This window comes from Arvicola amphibius, chromosome 11 (genome assembly GCF_903992535.2).
Source record: "Arvicola amphibius chromosome 11, mArvAmp1.2, whole genome shotgun sequence".
Lineage (NCBI taxonomy): Eukaryota > Metazoa > Chordata > Mammalia > Rodentia > Cricetidae > Arvicola > Arvicola amphibius.
Window position 1 is genome coordinate 47,170,570 of NC_052057.2, and position 15,261 is coordinate 47,185,830.

The window sequence follows — 15,261 nt, forward strand, 5'->3', positions numbered from 1 at the left end:
GTCTGGTCACCCCGCTTGTACTTTCTGCCCAGCTACTGACCAATCAGCATTTTACTAAATTAATATGAATGACAAATCTTTACAGTGTGCAAGAGCATTATCACACAGCAAACCTACTTCACTTTTATTGAACTATTGGGTTCTGTAAAGATTGTTTGTTCAATGGAGAGTTTTTGTTTTTCAAGACAGGGTTTCTCTGTGTAACAGTCCTAGTTGTCCTGGAACTAGATTTTGTAGACCAGGCTGGCCTTGAATTCACAGAGATCCACCTGCCTCTGCCTCCCGAGTGATGGAATTACAGGTCTGTGCTGCCACCACCCTTCAAGGATCCTCTTTTTTATTTTTCCATCTCTCTCGGGCATTTTTATGCTGATCATGGGGATCGAGCTCAGATCTTCTTCATGCTTTCGAGGCAAGTGCCTTACCCACTGAGCACCCGCCCCCCCCAGCTCTGATATCTTCCCTTGAATTCTGTATAACCCTCAGTGTTCCAATCTGGTGGTTAGTCGCCCTTGGCCCTGTGTTGTCTGTTTCTTAGCATCACTGACTCCGTGGAATCACAGACAGCGAGCATCCCTCACCCAGAGCAGTTTCCCAGCTGCAGAAAAGCTACCCTAGCTACCAGGGTCTCCTTGCAACTTTAGAAAAAGTGTGAGTTCTTACAGTCTGTGGTCTGATAGTTCAGTCCTTTTTGTGTTAGGTTTGCTTCTCACTACAGAGGCTTCCAAAAAGGCACAGCATGGGCAGAATCCTGGTTTTGGGAAGGTGAATGTTGATCTGTATTTTTGGAAGGTGTTGTTATATGTGGCACCCACAATAATTAGGACACACAGCATGTAATTATGACATTTCTGAACTGTCTGGGTTGAGAGACACTTCAGAATTGAATTAGCCAAAGGCAACAATGGTCTGCAGTAGCCAGCAAACGGCGGTAGTGAAGCTGCCTTCAGGGGATGAAGGCAGGCACTGGTGTGCTTGGGCTGTGCTGCACAGCAGAGGCAGTGAGAGCCTCTGATGGTTCAAGCTTTACCATTGTTAGCAACTTCGCTGTCTTTGTCTGATTCCATTTCATTAGAAGGAAGTCCCGTCTCTTGTTCATGCTGTGTCTCACATCTCCGGTTTCATGCAGGACATCCTTTTGAATGGATGAAGGATGAGAGAAATGAGCAAACTTGATTCATTTAAAGCAGAGTTTAAACAACTGGCTACTTTAAAAAGTTTCCATAAGCCTTTACACATAAAATTCTTTATGGTTTTTGTGTGTACATGCTTGTTTGCATGTGTGTGGTACATGCATACAATGACTGTGTATATGTGCATGCCTGTGCGTGGCATGCATACCATGTGTGTGCAGGTACATGGGTGTGCGTGTGTGTGTGTGGTACATGCATACCATGTGTATGCGTGAGCATGTGTGGAGATTGGAGGCAACTTTTGTGGAATTCGTTCTCTCCTGTCTTTACGTAGGTTATAGGAGTTGACTTCAGGTTGTCAGGTTGGGTGTGGGGCAAGCACTTTTACCTGCTGAGCTATCTCACCCCCCTTAGTTTTTCTTAAAATTTCATTTAATTTATTAATTTTTTATTATACCTATGTACCTCTTTTGGATAATAGTTAAAAGAAAAAGAAAGGAGACTCATTTTCCAAATAGTTGGCCTTCTGTGTCTCTGGGCTTCTTATTCTCAGATTCACCCAATTGCTGTGGATTGAAAATTTTTACAGAAATGAAGGCAAATGGTGTCTGCACTGAATATTCCCAAGCAACATGTGTCCTCGGTCATTAACCCCTAAGTAATAATCCAGTGTTGCATATTTACATAGCATTTGCATTTAGAGATGTTTTGACGCCTGCAGAATATGTATGAAGGTTATATGCAGATATTCTGCCCTTTGTTGCTTGGTTTGAGTTTTCAGGACAAGCTCTACTGTGTTCCTCACTAGCCTGTAACTGAAAATGGCCCTGGACACTGCACACTCTTGCCTCTGTCCCCAAGCATCGTTAGATGCGCAGCCACCATCTCAGCTGAGGTCATTTTACATTCTGGTGGTTATGGTGGAAGAATGGGGCCTCTAACCAATTCCCCTTAAATCCTGAGGAACAACTGTTGATAAGAGAGGAAGGTTAGGACAAAACCCTGAACTTTTCCTGTTTATTTGGGAGCCCAGCAGTTCCGACTACACTGGCTTGGATGTCCTAAGGTATCAGCAGGGGACTGGCAGGAGTAGCCGCTGCTTCTGTGGCGATGTGGTTCTCAGCCTACAGTCTTACCACATGGCACTTGGCTTCTGAGTTTGACTCAGTTTCATCTGAATATTTTAAACTTACTAACCCTTGCCCTTGCTCATGCATACCATAGGTTAGTTTTGAAAAATTTATTCTTTGACCATTTATATATGTGTATTGTATTTTTATTATGATGGGAATCATTCCCATTTGTAGGCATACTTAATGTCCTCACACAGATTCAACCTTTCTGTTGGACTTGCCTGATGATGTGTATTGTGAAGCAGGGAGCTTGGGTGGCTGTTTTTGTAGGAAGGTTTCTGTGACAGGTTAGAGCCTATGCATTGTTTGTGGCCCCAGCTTTTCAGTGAATAATGTTTGAGCTTCTGTATAGAGTGCTTACCAAACCTGATGCATTGGTTCTTCTGTTACAGTCCACTTGGGGGACAATGGACAGTTTCAAGGTCCAAGTAAGTGTTCCAGAGGTAAAGATGTAGCTTCTTTAAATGGAGTCTTGAGTGGGAGTTTTTTACAAAGTAAACTTTTCTGTTACTGCCTAGCTGAAATTTTTTTTTTAAAACATAATGTGGTGGTTTGAAGGAAAATGTCCCCCAGAGGTAGTAGAAGGAGTGGCTTTGTTGGAGTAGGTGTGGTCTTGGTGGAGGAAGTGTTTCACTATGGAGTGGGCTTTGAGGTCTCATATATGCTCAGGATACCACCCAGTGTCTTGGTCTACTTCCTGTTGCCTTTGATCAAGATGCAGCCAGAACCATATGTGTAGTGCCTGCACTATGGGACGGACGGTATGCAAGCCAGAACTAGGCTGGAGATTTAAAAACATACACACACACAGGCATGGGAACACAGGTAATCCTGAAGCACAAATGCCAACTTTATTGTGCTCCAGGGAAGCTTATATAGGGATCCTTAACTAATAGCCATGCGCCAGCTCTTGGGATTTTCAGCTGCAAAACACACCAGAATTCACTCCCCTGCCATCAGGAATCATGAGGGTCTTGTGCTCAGAGCAGCTGCAGGCACAGGAAAACAAGTTGTTTCACTCCAGCAGGCAAAGGGTGTGAGGCAGGCAAAGAAAGTCAAGGAGCCAGGTGTCTCCCAACACATATGTGCCTACATGCCACCATGTTCCCCACTGTTGCAGGACATTTGATCACACTATGAAGCCAAGATTGCCTTATTTACTAGAGAAACCTGCTTCTAGCTGTGGTGTGGCTCAGCCCTGGCACACGCCTTTTACCCAAGAGCTTCTGCTTAAAAGTGTGTAAACAGGATTAAACACAATCGACCATAGGTTAGGAGACAGAGCAAGCAACCAGTTGACAGGAAATATTCATAGAGAGAAAGAGGAAGTCATGAGGATGGATAGAGAGATGTATGGGAAGTAGAGGGAGGGACATTCAGTTTGAGTTTTGTTTGAGATGGTAGCATAGGAGGGAGTTCTTTCTGTGGCACGTTGGCAGAGGGGGAAGGCTGTCCGGATGCTTTCTCTGCCTCTCTAAGCTGGCAGGCTTTCACCCCAGCATTTGGCTCCTGAGTCTTTATCAGTAAAATTAAATAATTGAGAATTAAATAAAAAAATTCCTGCCGTAGTGATAATGGACTAAACCTCTGAAACTGTTAACCACTTCCTCGATGAAATGTTTTCCTTTATGGAAGTTGCTGTGATCTCTTCGCAGCACTAGAGACCTAACTAAGACACAGGCCTTTGTTTTCCTGTTGCAGTGGTGAAATACACGGACAGGAACAGCTTAATGGAGAAGTCTGTATCTGAGCTCACAGTTCAGGATGCGGGCCACTTGAAGCAGCTGCCATGTGGCATCCACAGTCAGAAAGCGATGGGATGAACACATAGTACAAGGGCTCCTCTTGTTTGCTCTGTTTATACAGTCTAAGACCCCCTTATGGGGAACTGTCCCATGATCAGTTCATGTAACCTAGATAGTAGCCACAGGCATGCCCATCTCCCAGCTGCTCTAGATTCTGTCAGGTTAAGAACCCTAATCATAACACACATGTAGGAATGTGGTTGTTTGAACATGATGACATGTGATAGATTTCCAACCTGTAGTCTTTTTGTTTTGAATATGTATTTGTCACATTGGATGTGATAAGATAGCTTTTGATGTATCATATAATAAAAATAATTTATATGTGTGGGAAGATGAGATTTTTCTAAATCCAGAATACGTTAAGACATATGTTAGTACATAATTGTTTCTGGTAGGCATTTTGTAGTCAAATGATAGATGTAAAATACTGGTACAGCCCCTTTGGATATCAGTATGGTGATTTCTCAGAAAATTAAAAAACAACCTTCCTCAAGACCCAGCAATACTACTTTTAGGTATATGCCCAAAGGATGCTCAATTGTGCCATACATAAGGACATGTGCTCAACCATGTTTATAGCAGTTTTGATTGTCATAGACAGAACCTGGAAACAACCTAAATGCTCCTTGACTAAAGAATGGATAAAGAAAATGTGGTACATTTACACAATGGAGTACTACACAGCAGAAAAAAATGCATCTTGAGATTTGCAGGCAAATGGATGGATCTAGAAAACATCACATTGAGTGAGATAACCCAGACCCAGAAAGACAAATATCACATGTACTCACTCATAAGTGGCTTTTAGACATAAAGCAAAGAAAACCAGCCTACCATTCACAATCCCAGAGAACCTAGACAATAATGAGGACCCTAAGAGAGACATACATGGATCTAACCTACATGTGAAGTGGAAAAAGTAAATTAGGAGTAAATAGGGAGCATGGGGACCATGGGAGAGGGTAGAAGGTGAAGGGAGAGGCAGGGAGGGGAGCAGAGAAAAATGTATAGCTCATTACAATCAATAAAAAAGTTTAAAAATATGACTATGTAGTATAACAGTATGACAAAAAAATGACCATAGCAAACAAGTCACATAATTTAGAAACACGAATCTCCTTATTCTGAATATAGATATGCATCTTCATTTTCCGCTCTTGCATTTCCACATGTAAAACACACCCTTCTAAGTAGGTTGCCACTAATCATCTATCTAGGTAACTTGGATTCAGATCCTTTTAGGTTATACTACTTCCTTTGTCTACATGGCCATTGTCCCCTCTGTCACATCCTTCTTAGCCCTAATGTTATAATAATGTGAAGCCCCAGAAACAGTAGAATTCCATGCTGTCAGACTTCTGGCCTATGCTGGTAATTGCTTCTTGGCCTCTGGCTTTTATGGCACAGACAACCACCAGATCAGATCACCCGAAAGACAGAAACATGTATTTTGAGATGCAAGTGTGATTGCTCTCTCCCCAAGCTGTCCTGGAACTCATTTTGTAGACCAGGCTGGCTTTGAACTCAGAAATCTGCCTGCCTCTGCCTCACTAGTGGGGTCAGCACTAGTGAGATAACTGTGAGCAGAGAAGGGTAGCCAAGAATCTTTCCCATAGAGATGAGGGGTGTAGGAGAGGGCCTCTCCCCTCGTCTGTTCTCCCAGACCCACCCTTCATTTCCACTCAAAAGGCAAATCATCCTAGAGACAGGTTTTCAGACTCCAAAAACCTTGTCAGAAGACTTGAATGTGGTGGTGGCCCATGCCTTTAGCCCCAGCAGTAGGGAGGCAGAGGCAGGTGGATCTCTGAGTTCGAGGACAGCCTAGTCTATAGAGTGAGTCCCAGGATAGTCAAGGCTACACAGAGAAACCCTGTCTTCTGGACCACCCCCACCCTGCCGAGAGAGAGAGGGGGGGAGAGAGGGAGAGAGAGAGGGAGAGAGAGGGAGAGAGAGAGAGAGAGAGAGAGAGAGAGAGAGAGAGAGAACTTGAAACTATTAGGTAGTTTGTTTTTCTTTCTGAATTTGCAATTATATCTCTTAAGTAATGCCAGGGTAAAAAGACAAGATGGGTTTTACTCTTCAAAAGGAAGGGAAATGGCCCCTTGGCTGCCCAGTTATATCTTAAAGCTTTCATTGGTCTCGAAGGAGGTGGGATCAAGTGTCGTGTGGCTTTGTGTTGAACTGTGTTACCCTCACCACACCCACTTGCTAGTGAATTCCTCCTTTTCTTTGTTTCAGCTTGAGGAAGGGCTGCTTGGACTTAGACTCTCCTCAAGATGTTAATTACATGTTCCAAAATCATGTGTTCTGTTAAAAATCACTTACACACCCTTGGAAAGAACTCTAAACAGGGAGTTTCTTTGGGATGCAGAATATTATTCTGAAGGCTTTGGGAAATAAATCTCAAGAGTTAGTTCATTTACCACCAAGACATATTTAGTCAGTGTATATAAACAAAAGAAGTCACAGTGTGCCTGGACATTATTTGTCCCAGATGGAGCTTACGCTTGGCTCAGAGAGCAGCACTGATGTCATGGTGCACCAGCTGGCCCCAGATTAGATGTGCAGGGAATCAGCTCTGTGCTGGTGTGCAGCAAGGGGCTGTGGTGAGGAGCCGCAGGGCAGACTGGGAAACCTTTGACACATTTCTTGCCTGTGCACTCTGCAGAGACTAGTGTCTGTCCTGACTGTGGACTTAGTGCAGAAAGATGCAAGATTCGGAAAGATCAGTGATGTACAAGTTGGCATTCGAGTGTGTTCAAGGCCTGCTCTCCTGAGACAAGGCGTGTGCTAGGCCTGGCTTTCCCACAGTTCCTTAGTGGAGAGGCTCTTGTACTCAAATACAAAACAGAAAACTGGAAAGCATTTGCCTTCCCTCCCTCCCTCCACACAATGACGGCGACGGGTTTGTACCTAGGTCCTTGTATATGTTGGATGAATGTCCTAATGCTGAGGCATATCTTCATCTCCAAAGCATTACCTCTTTGTTTTCTTGAGACAAATCATTCCTCCCCCCCCACCCCAGACAAGGTCTCCTGTAGTCCAGCCTAGCTTTGAACTCATTTGCAGCCCATTCTGGCTTTGACCTCCAAATCCTGCCTCTTTTCCAAGTGCTGGTCTTGGCAGTACACACGGCTGTTTTCACAAAACTCTACCTACAGTTTTAAAGAAAACTTTCAGTCTTTTTTCCTTATATCTTTAAGGAAGACAGTTGCCTTAAACTGTGTAATGGTCCTAAGTATCCATTTGTATAACCATGTAGGTCCGAGGTAGTCATTTGTTTAACTGTTGAGCTCTTTCACCCAGGTGTGGTGGGCGACTCCCAGTGCGTTCTGTAAGTAAGCCAAATGCTTGAAGCATCCTGAGGGGTCTCTCTGAGTTTGCATCTTCAGTGTGCGTGGAGAGGATGACTTTTGGGTGACTAAACAGCCAGTGTTCAGTAGTTCTGCCTGCGTGAGCTCTTCTAAAAGAGTTGGTCATAGAGTAATATCTAGAGTGTTAGCTAGAGGTTCTCCAGAGTGTGTTCTCTAGAAACAGGAGTCATTTTCCCGTCGAAATTTGACTGTGAGTATTTAGGGCACGATTATGCAAAACAGCCCAGCGTTTCAGAAACAAATCAACTGTGAGGTAACTGATGAGTGGATGAAGCGAATGGAGAGTATTCCTAAGATGGACTACCAATCGGAAGGAAGGGACGGCGTGGTGACGAGATGACACAGACGCCCGGGGAACGACGTGAAGTGACCGAGTCATTCTCACTGTGCTCTGTCTCTATGTAAGGTCCACAGTGGACGACGTGAAGTGACCGAGTCATTCTCACTGTGTTACCTCTGTCTCCGTGTAAGGTCCACAGTGGACGACGTGAAGTGACCGAGTCATTCTCACTGTGTTACCTCTGTCTCCGTGTAAGGTCCACAGTGGACAGCTGGAGGAATCGGGGGAAGGTGTGGAATGAAGACAGGGCGTTGAAAATTTCCTAAAATATTTTGTGTCATGGCTACCAGTTATGTGATTATAGTAAAAACACTTCATGTAGATGGAACTGTGTGGTATGCTACTTAAATTTCAAAGATATTAATACAAAATATCTGAAATTAAGAACTCAAAACCAAAACAGCCGGATAGGGCTCTCCACAGCAAGCAACCCTTCACTGCTTGCTTGCATTATGGCAATCTTTATTAGAAGTGTTTCCAGGCAGGTCACATCATTGTAAAGCTGTAAGGGACTTAGATTTCAGAACCTCTGCAAGTAGATTCTAGACTCACCCTGTTGCCAGGCTCCAAAGAGGCTGAACAGAGCGCGGAATGCGCATGCTTGGTAGGTTCACGTGCAGAGAGCCAGAGTGACTGAGCGGAAACTGGGCTCAAAGTGAGAGTCTACTGGCGTTAGATTTTACTGAAGGCATGAAGCATGGTAAATTGGGTAAATTGTTTCTTTAATCTCCCTCACGTAATTCAGACTTGACAGTGGTAAGACATATTAGTAATAACTACTAACTGAGTGAGGCCTGTCCCTGTGGGAGGTGGGTAAATATTCGCTGCTTTTTATAAATGAGGAAATGCGGGCCTTGAAAGGTCAGGTGGGCTGCCTGGCAGAGCCGGGACCAAGCCTCCTCCTTTCTCATTGGCTCCTTTCCCTGTGTCCTGGTATTCTTAGACATGTGGTTATATCTTAATTGGTTTTTAAACTCAGAGAAAAACCCTAAGTTTAGCAGAGAGTGGCTTAACGATTCATTATTTACATCCTTAAAGGGCTCTGAAGGCATTTATATATTATTAAACCTTGGAACGCAGCTCTGGCCTGAGCGCCATCTTCAGGTGATGGACTTCATGTGCATAGGAGCTTGTTCTTAGGTGTGACATGTTCAGAGTACTTAAGGTTTTTTTTTTATTTTCCATTGAAAGAGTGAATTATAAGAGATACATTTTCTTTCTCTCTCTTTCCCTCTTATCCTCCCTCCCTCCATTTCTCCCTCCTTCCCTCCCTGTGCATCCATGTATCTGTACATGGATGCACACGTACACAAAGGTCAGAGGTCAACCTTGGGTTGACACCATCTACCTTGCTTTTTGAGTTGGGGGTCTCTGCTTGACCTGGAACCTAGGTCAGGCTGGCTGGCCAGCAAACCTGCGGGATCCACTTGACCTGTCTTCACCTTTCCACAGGGAATTACAAGTATGTGCCACCGTGCCTAGCTAATTTTTGCTTACAGGTTCTGAGTTGAAGCTTGCACAGCAAACATTTTTCTGAGGTATATCCTCAGCTTAGGAGGTACTTTTTCTTGTCTGCAACTTGTATTTCCTATCCTTTTAAGACCATTTTGAGTATGTATAATATGATAAAGGCTAAATTGTAATGTCAAGAAATAAGGAACCAATCATTTAGATGGTTTAAGACAGAATTACTTTGGAGTTAAAGTAGGCGTTCTGGAGCTCTGGTTAGCATGCACCCGAAGAAGAGCGTGCAGATTCCCCTTAGAGCCCTAGGTTTGTTTCCCGGGAAGTCTTTTCTTTGGGTCTGCACAAGAGAAAAACTGTACTAGGTATAGAGACTGTCCACCGTGACTGCTGGGAGCTGATGGCTGAGAGCTTTTCTGGCCAGTTTTTTAGAGCAAAAGCCAGGAAACCAAAAGAGAAATAAATGTAGGGGAAGAGCAAGTCCGGAAGAAGGGAGCCTCAGGAGCACACGTGGCAGCTACAGCAGCAGTGGATGTGGAAAGCAGGAGGAGGCACCCGGAGACGCGCACTGGCTGTTGCCATGGGAATCATCATCATTGGATGGCAGAATTAGTGTCACTTCAGATGGTGAAGTTCATGACTCTTAGAGGTGAAGTGACGTTAGTGAGTGCAAGGCATCCATTCTGCTCAGTGTGAGCTGGGTTCCGGCCTAGCTCAGCCATTTAGTCACATGACTTTAGGCCAATTTCTTCTGTGTTCTTTAAGCTTCCATTTTCCCACCCATAAAATCTGGTTACTAATTTCATCGGGTGAACCTCCGATCTTTTGAGAAAATCAGGTATTAGAACATCTAGAACCCTTTGGAAAGAGTCCTGAAATCCAGGAAGAGGCAGAATGACCAAGTTTGTCTTGCCAGCCGTGCCTTTGTCACATTGTTGTGAGCCAGTATTTGTGGAACCCACCTGGTGGCCTCTTAGCTCCTGCACTTCTGCAGACTGAAATCTGGTGCAGGGAGGATGGGTGAACAGGCACGACACCGGGCACTCTCTTGTCTCCTGCAGCATCTTTGAGGAGTTCCTCCTTGCTTCTTCAGCCCAGACATTTTCCTCGAATGTATTGTTGCTACAAATGTGAGTTTTGGTTGCTTGCAAACAATCACTTCCCTTTTGGAGAAAAGAGACCGAATTCAGAAAACAAATCCGTACACTTCATTTATACCTGAGGTCTATTGTGTTTTGTGCCAGAGAGATGTGTATGCCAAAGGTGTGTGTGGAATGTATGAGTTTGAGAATCTGAAGTGGTTGGTGTATGTGTACTCTGTTTGCGTGTGCTTATATGTTTGTGTGTGTGTGTGTACATGGGTGTACATATTGGCATAGGTGGCATTTGCAATTGGAACAGATCTGATGAAGCAATGTAGCCTGAGGTTTGAAGCATGCCTTCTTCCTGCTCTGACAGCTTACTTCCGTGTCACTGTATCTGGGAAAGTAAAATCTGTGTGGTGTGTGCCTTTAATCCCAGCACTCAGGAGGCAGAGGCAGGCAGATCTCTGTGAGTTTGAGGCACGCTTGGTCCATAGAGCGAGTATCAGGATAGCCACGGCTACGCAGAGAAACCATTTCAAAAGCAAAAATCCTCTTTCCGCTTTGACAAAAGACAGACAGCACAGCATGAATGTGAATTGGTTTAATGCTGACTTTGAGAAGTAGAAAGTGACCAGTGAGTGAACAGAAATGACGATGGGTTTCACATACTGCAGTAAAGGAAACTCGTAACAGCCGTGTCAGTGCAAGGCAGCTATGGGGAGAGAGGTGGGCAGAGGAGAACCGCTTGCACGGCACAGAGGATTTGCTGGCTCATGCTTCTCCAGGCTTCACGATGCGAGGTGATGCTGGTGGCCCATTCATGCCCGCTGTCAGGACAGGCCACTGGGGTGCCGTGCCACAGCTGTGTTTTTATCTCTGCCATTGACAGTCACAGTGGCACAGTGGGCAGTCCATTCCAGGTGTGACTTCTGCTTTTGTGAGAAGAAAAATCGCCATTAGGAGGCATGAACTTGGCCTCATTTCTAAGGTAGCTTGGTAGATTACAATCTGGTTGCCATAGCAACTCTGTAGCAGTAAAATTACATGAACTGAACATTTGAGGAGAGATATGTTGGTATGATGGCCATTTACCTATCGTTTTTTCCCTGAAGAATTGAAGTATAGGAGATTAGGAACTGAACGTTGTAAGCTAGTGTGTGTGTGTGTGTGTATGTGTGTATGTGTGTGTGTGTGTGTGTACAGCACACACACACTTTACACAAAGATTTTGGAGGAGGCAGGGTATTTCAGTGCTTTGAAATGTGGCCTGGTATCAGTGATTATAAAATACTGTAATGACTTTTCAGGCTGTCTGGTAGGCAGACGGTGTGACACCAATTCAGAAATCATTTTTTCTATTGGGTTGTATTCTCTGGTTCATTGCTGACAGTTGTGTGGGAAAAGAGAACATATGAACATGAATTGTCAAAGAGGAGTAAGACCTACTCTCCAGAAGAAAGTACATGCCTGATACTTTAAATCTGACCAAGATCCTTACCTCTTGATCAGAAGCTGATAGGCCCAGGGATGAATCTGCTGTTGTAGTTTGCTAAATGAACATAGTATCAAAATACCCTCTAAATTTAACTATCCTGATTAGTAATCAGACCTCATCAGAAAACTTTATGTGCAGTGGATGGTGGTCAGCAAGCCCAAAGGGTCAAGACGTAGAATGTAAGTCTCTGTGCAGTGTTCCACCATAAGTGGGTCTGTCACGCCCCTTTCCCTCAGGGTTCATGGACCATCATAGAAGATAGGGCAGAAAGAGTGTAAGAGGCAGAGGTCAGGGAGGACTGGACGGAAACAGTCTTCTGGCCATGACAGAACAGCTGCACTTGTGTGCTCACTGCAGCTGTGCATGGCCAGTCAGTGGAGCTGCACTTGTGTGCTCACTGCAGCTGTGCATGGCCACAGTCAGTGGAGCTGCATTTGTGTGCTCGCTGCAGCTGTGCATGGCCACAGTCAGTGGAGCTGCATTTGTGTGCTTGCTGCAGCTGTGCATGGCCACAGTCAGTAGAGCTGCATTTGTGTGCTCGCTGCAGCTGTGCATGGCTACACAGTTTCCAGTCACTCGACATTCTGGTCTAGAAGGAGGCAAGGTGCGCCATGCCCCTGCCTCTGGTTGAGGACCTAGTGACAGTGGCTGGCAGCTAGGGATGGAGAGTCAGTTTTCTTTAAGTGCGTGGCCTCTGGTATCATGGTCACGTTCCAGTGGTCCCACACCTATGAATATTTGGGCAACACAAATTCAAATCAGTGGATCATTGCGGGGGGAAAGACATGAAGTAGACAGTGGGCTTGGGAGGAGTTAGTGAATGTGATCAAATACATTGTATGCATGGATAGAATTCTCAAAAATAAAAGTATTAATTTTTTTAAAAGAAAGCGATACTTGTATTTTTTTAAGTCCTTAGACAAATTCTAGCATAATGGTGATGGGATCAAAATCATCTGCTTTGTGCTTAAACTTCTAAGAATAAGTTTATAAAGAATACCTGTCGATTTAGGTCAGGGAAAAATGTCAGTGGACCCGCACCCGGACTGTGTCCTAGATTGTTTCTTGACAACCACCAGTTCACATACTCTCTCTCCCCCACTGTTCTTGACAACCACCAGTTCATGTGCTCTCTCTCCCCCACATCTGTCAACGTGTTCCTGAGAATACAACCCACAATGTTATAGAAAGGCCCGTGAAAGAAAAAGGATCTCTGAATTAGAAATTGGTCGGATACCCCCATGACATTCACCCCACTATTGAAACCATCAGCATTACTTACTGTGCTGGCCACTGTTGGGCTCCTAGGGCTCACAGCTGAGGAGGAGCACTGATGGCCTTCTCCTGCAGCTTAGAGTGCATCTCTTGGTACTGTGTGTGTTAGCCTGCACTGAGGGAGCTGCTGGGTCAGTACCAGCCTGATTGCTCTGTTTCCTGTGACCAGAGTACTGGAGTCTTCAGCAACAGGGTTTTATCCACCAAATTCCAGTGGCCAACCAAGAGCAATGGTAACAGCTTATATTGTTCTGGGGGTCTGGCCAACTACCTGAGGGGAGATTCCCCACACCTGACAATGGAGTTTTGGACAAGCATTATCCCCTGTGTAGGTTAAGTCCTATCAAACCCTTTTCTACGAACAATAAATAGATTTAGGAAGCTTGTGAAGTACTAGATTTCCATTGGTTTTCCTTAACATCCTGCTGTCTCTGTTCTTCTTCCCTCGTTGTCTTCTTCTCCCATCCCTCTCCCCACTTAGACCTCACTCGCTGTTCCTCCCCCTTTGCCTTCTATCCCTTGTATTCTGTGGCTTCCCCTCCTTGGGCTTATTTCCCTCCCTTTATTGAAGTGCTATTTTACTGGGCGTAGTGTAATAGAGCCGTGATGTATGTTTATGTAAAAACAAAGCTGACTCAGACGGTTTCCGTGTTAAGGGAATGACTAAAACCTCCGGCTGGGGAAAGCAGCGGAGATGCTTTAATCACTCTGGAGATCTAAAGGGATTTCCTTTTGAGTTCTTAAAATGGCACACTGCCTTCACATTGGTGAGAACTGGGGTGGATACACACTGCCTTCACATTGGTGAGGACTGGGGTGGATACACACTACCTTCACATTGGTGAGAACTTGGGTGGACTCACTGCCTTCACATTGGTGACTACCTTCACATTGGTGAGAACTGGGGTGGACACACACTCCCTCCACATTGGTGAGAACTGGGGTGCGTGCACACCCTCTTCACATTGCTGAGAACTGGGTGGGCACACACCACCTTCACATTGGTGAGAACTGGGGTGGGCACCCACCACTTTCACATTGGTGAGAACTGGGATGGGCGCACACCACCTTCACGTTGGTGAGAACTGTGATGGGCACACACCACCTTCACATTGGTGAGAACTGGGGTGGGCGCACACCACCTTCACATTGGTGAGAACTGGGGTGGGCGCACACCACCTTCACATTGGTTAGAACTGGGGTGGGCGCACACCACCTTCACATTGGTGAGAACTGGGGTGGGAAAGCTTGGAAGATTATTGATGCCAGTATGGTGGGGGAAAAACAAATTATCTTGAAACCATTTATCCTTCAAAATAAAGTGAAGCATCTGGGGTGAGGCGTGGACTACTTTCCTCTGAATGATCCTGATGATTTTACAGTTAATGTATTTCCTAATTAAAAGAAATTCATGCCTCTAAATTATTTCCTGCTGTGAATTACTATTTGAACAATATATGTGGATGTTAATGATTTATATTATAAATGACGTGACTCTGATCTGAATAGCATTACAAAGTAGATAAATTGTGGTACATAAAAGAAGTTGGTGTTTAAATTGCTCCTCATGAGATCCTTTAAAATAAAAAAATTAAATTTGTGTATATGTGTGGTCCTACATGAGTAATTGTGCCACATGCATCTGCAGAGGTCAGGAGAGGGCGTTGGATCCCCTGAAACTGGAGCTGCAGGTGACTGTGAGCACTGTGTGGGTTTGGGGAATGACCTCAGGTCCTCAGCAAAAGCAGTGAGCTCTCTGAACCACTGAGCCCTCTCTCCAGTCTCTAACTTTATGAAATCTTAATTCCTGACTAATCCATTGAGACAGTTTTCCTTAGATTTTGCAAACATTATTCATTCAGGGAAAGTATTGTCACCCATGGGGTTAGTCAGTCAGGTCATATCCTTGTAGCACCTCAGTTAAAGAAGGAAGCAACTGCTAAAAATAATTAGTAATGTATTTAGTTAAGTGAGGTTGTGAGTTCTAGAGAAAAGAGTAGACTCTAGCTGTTTACAGAAGCAGTATTGTGTGCAGAGGACCGCGCTCAGGAATGAGGGGCCTTGCTTGAAGATTTCGGTGTTGGAGCAGGCTTTCTGCCAGGCCCGTGGGGGAATGACAGCGCTGTGGTCAGTGCCTGCGGACAACGTGACGGT

At 44.8% G+C, this 15,261-nt stretch overlaps 1 protein-coding gene across 1 annotated transcript in view; it reads left to right on the forward strand.

Annotated features, from left to right (window-relative positions):
• The window catches only part of Fndc3b (fibronectin type III domain containing 3B), a 301,266-nt gene that overhangs the window by 77,175 nt on the left and 208,830 nt on the right, over positions 1–15,261 (forward strand).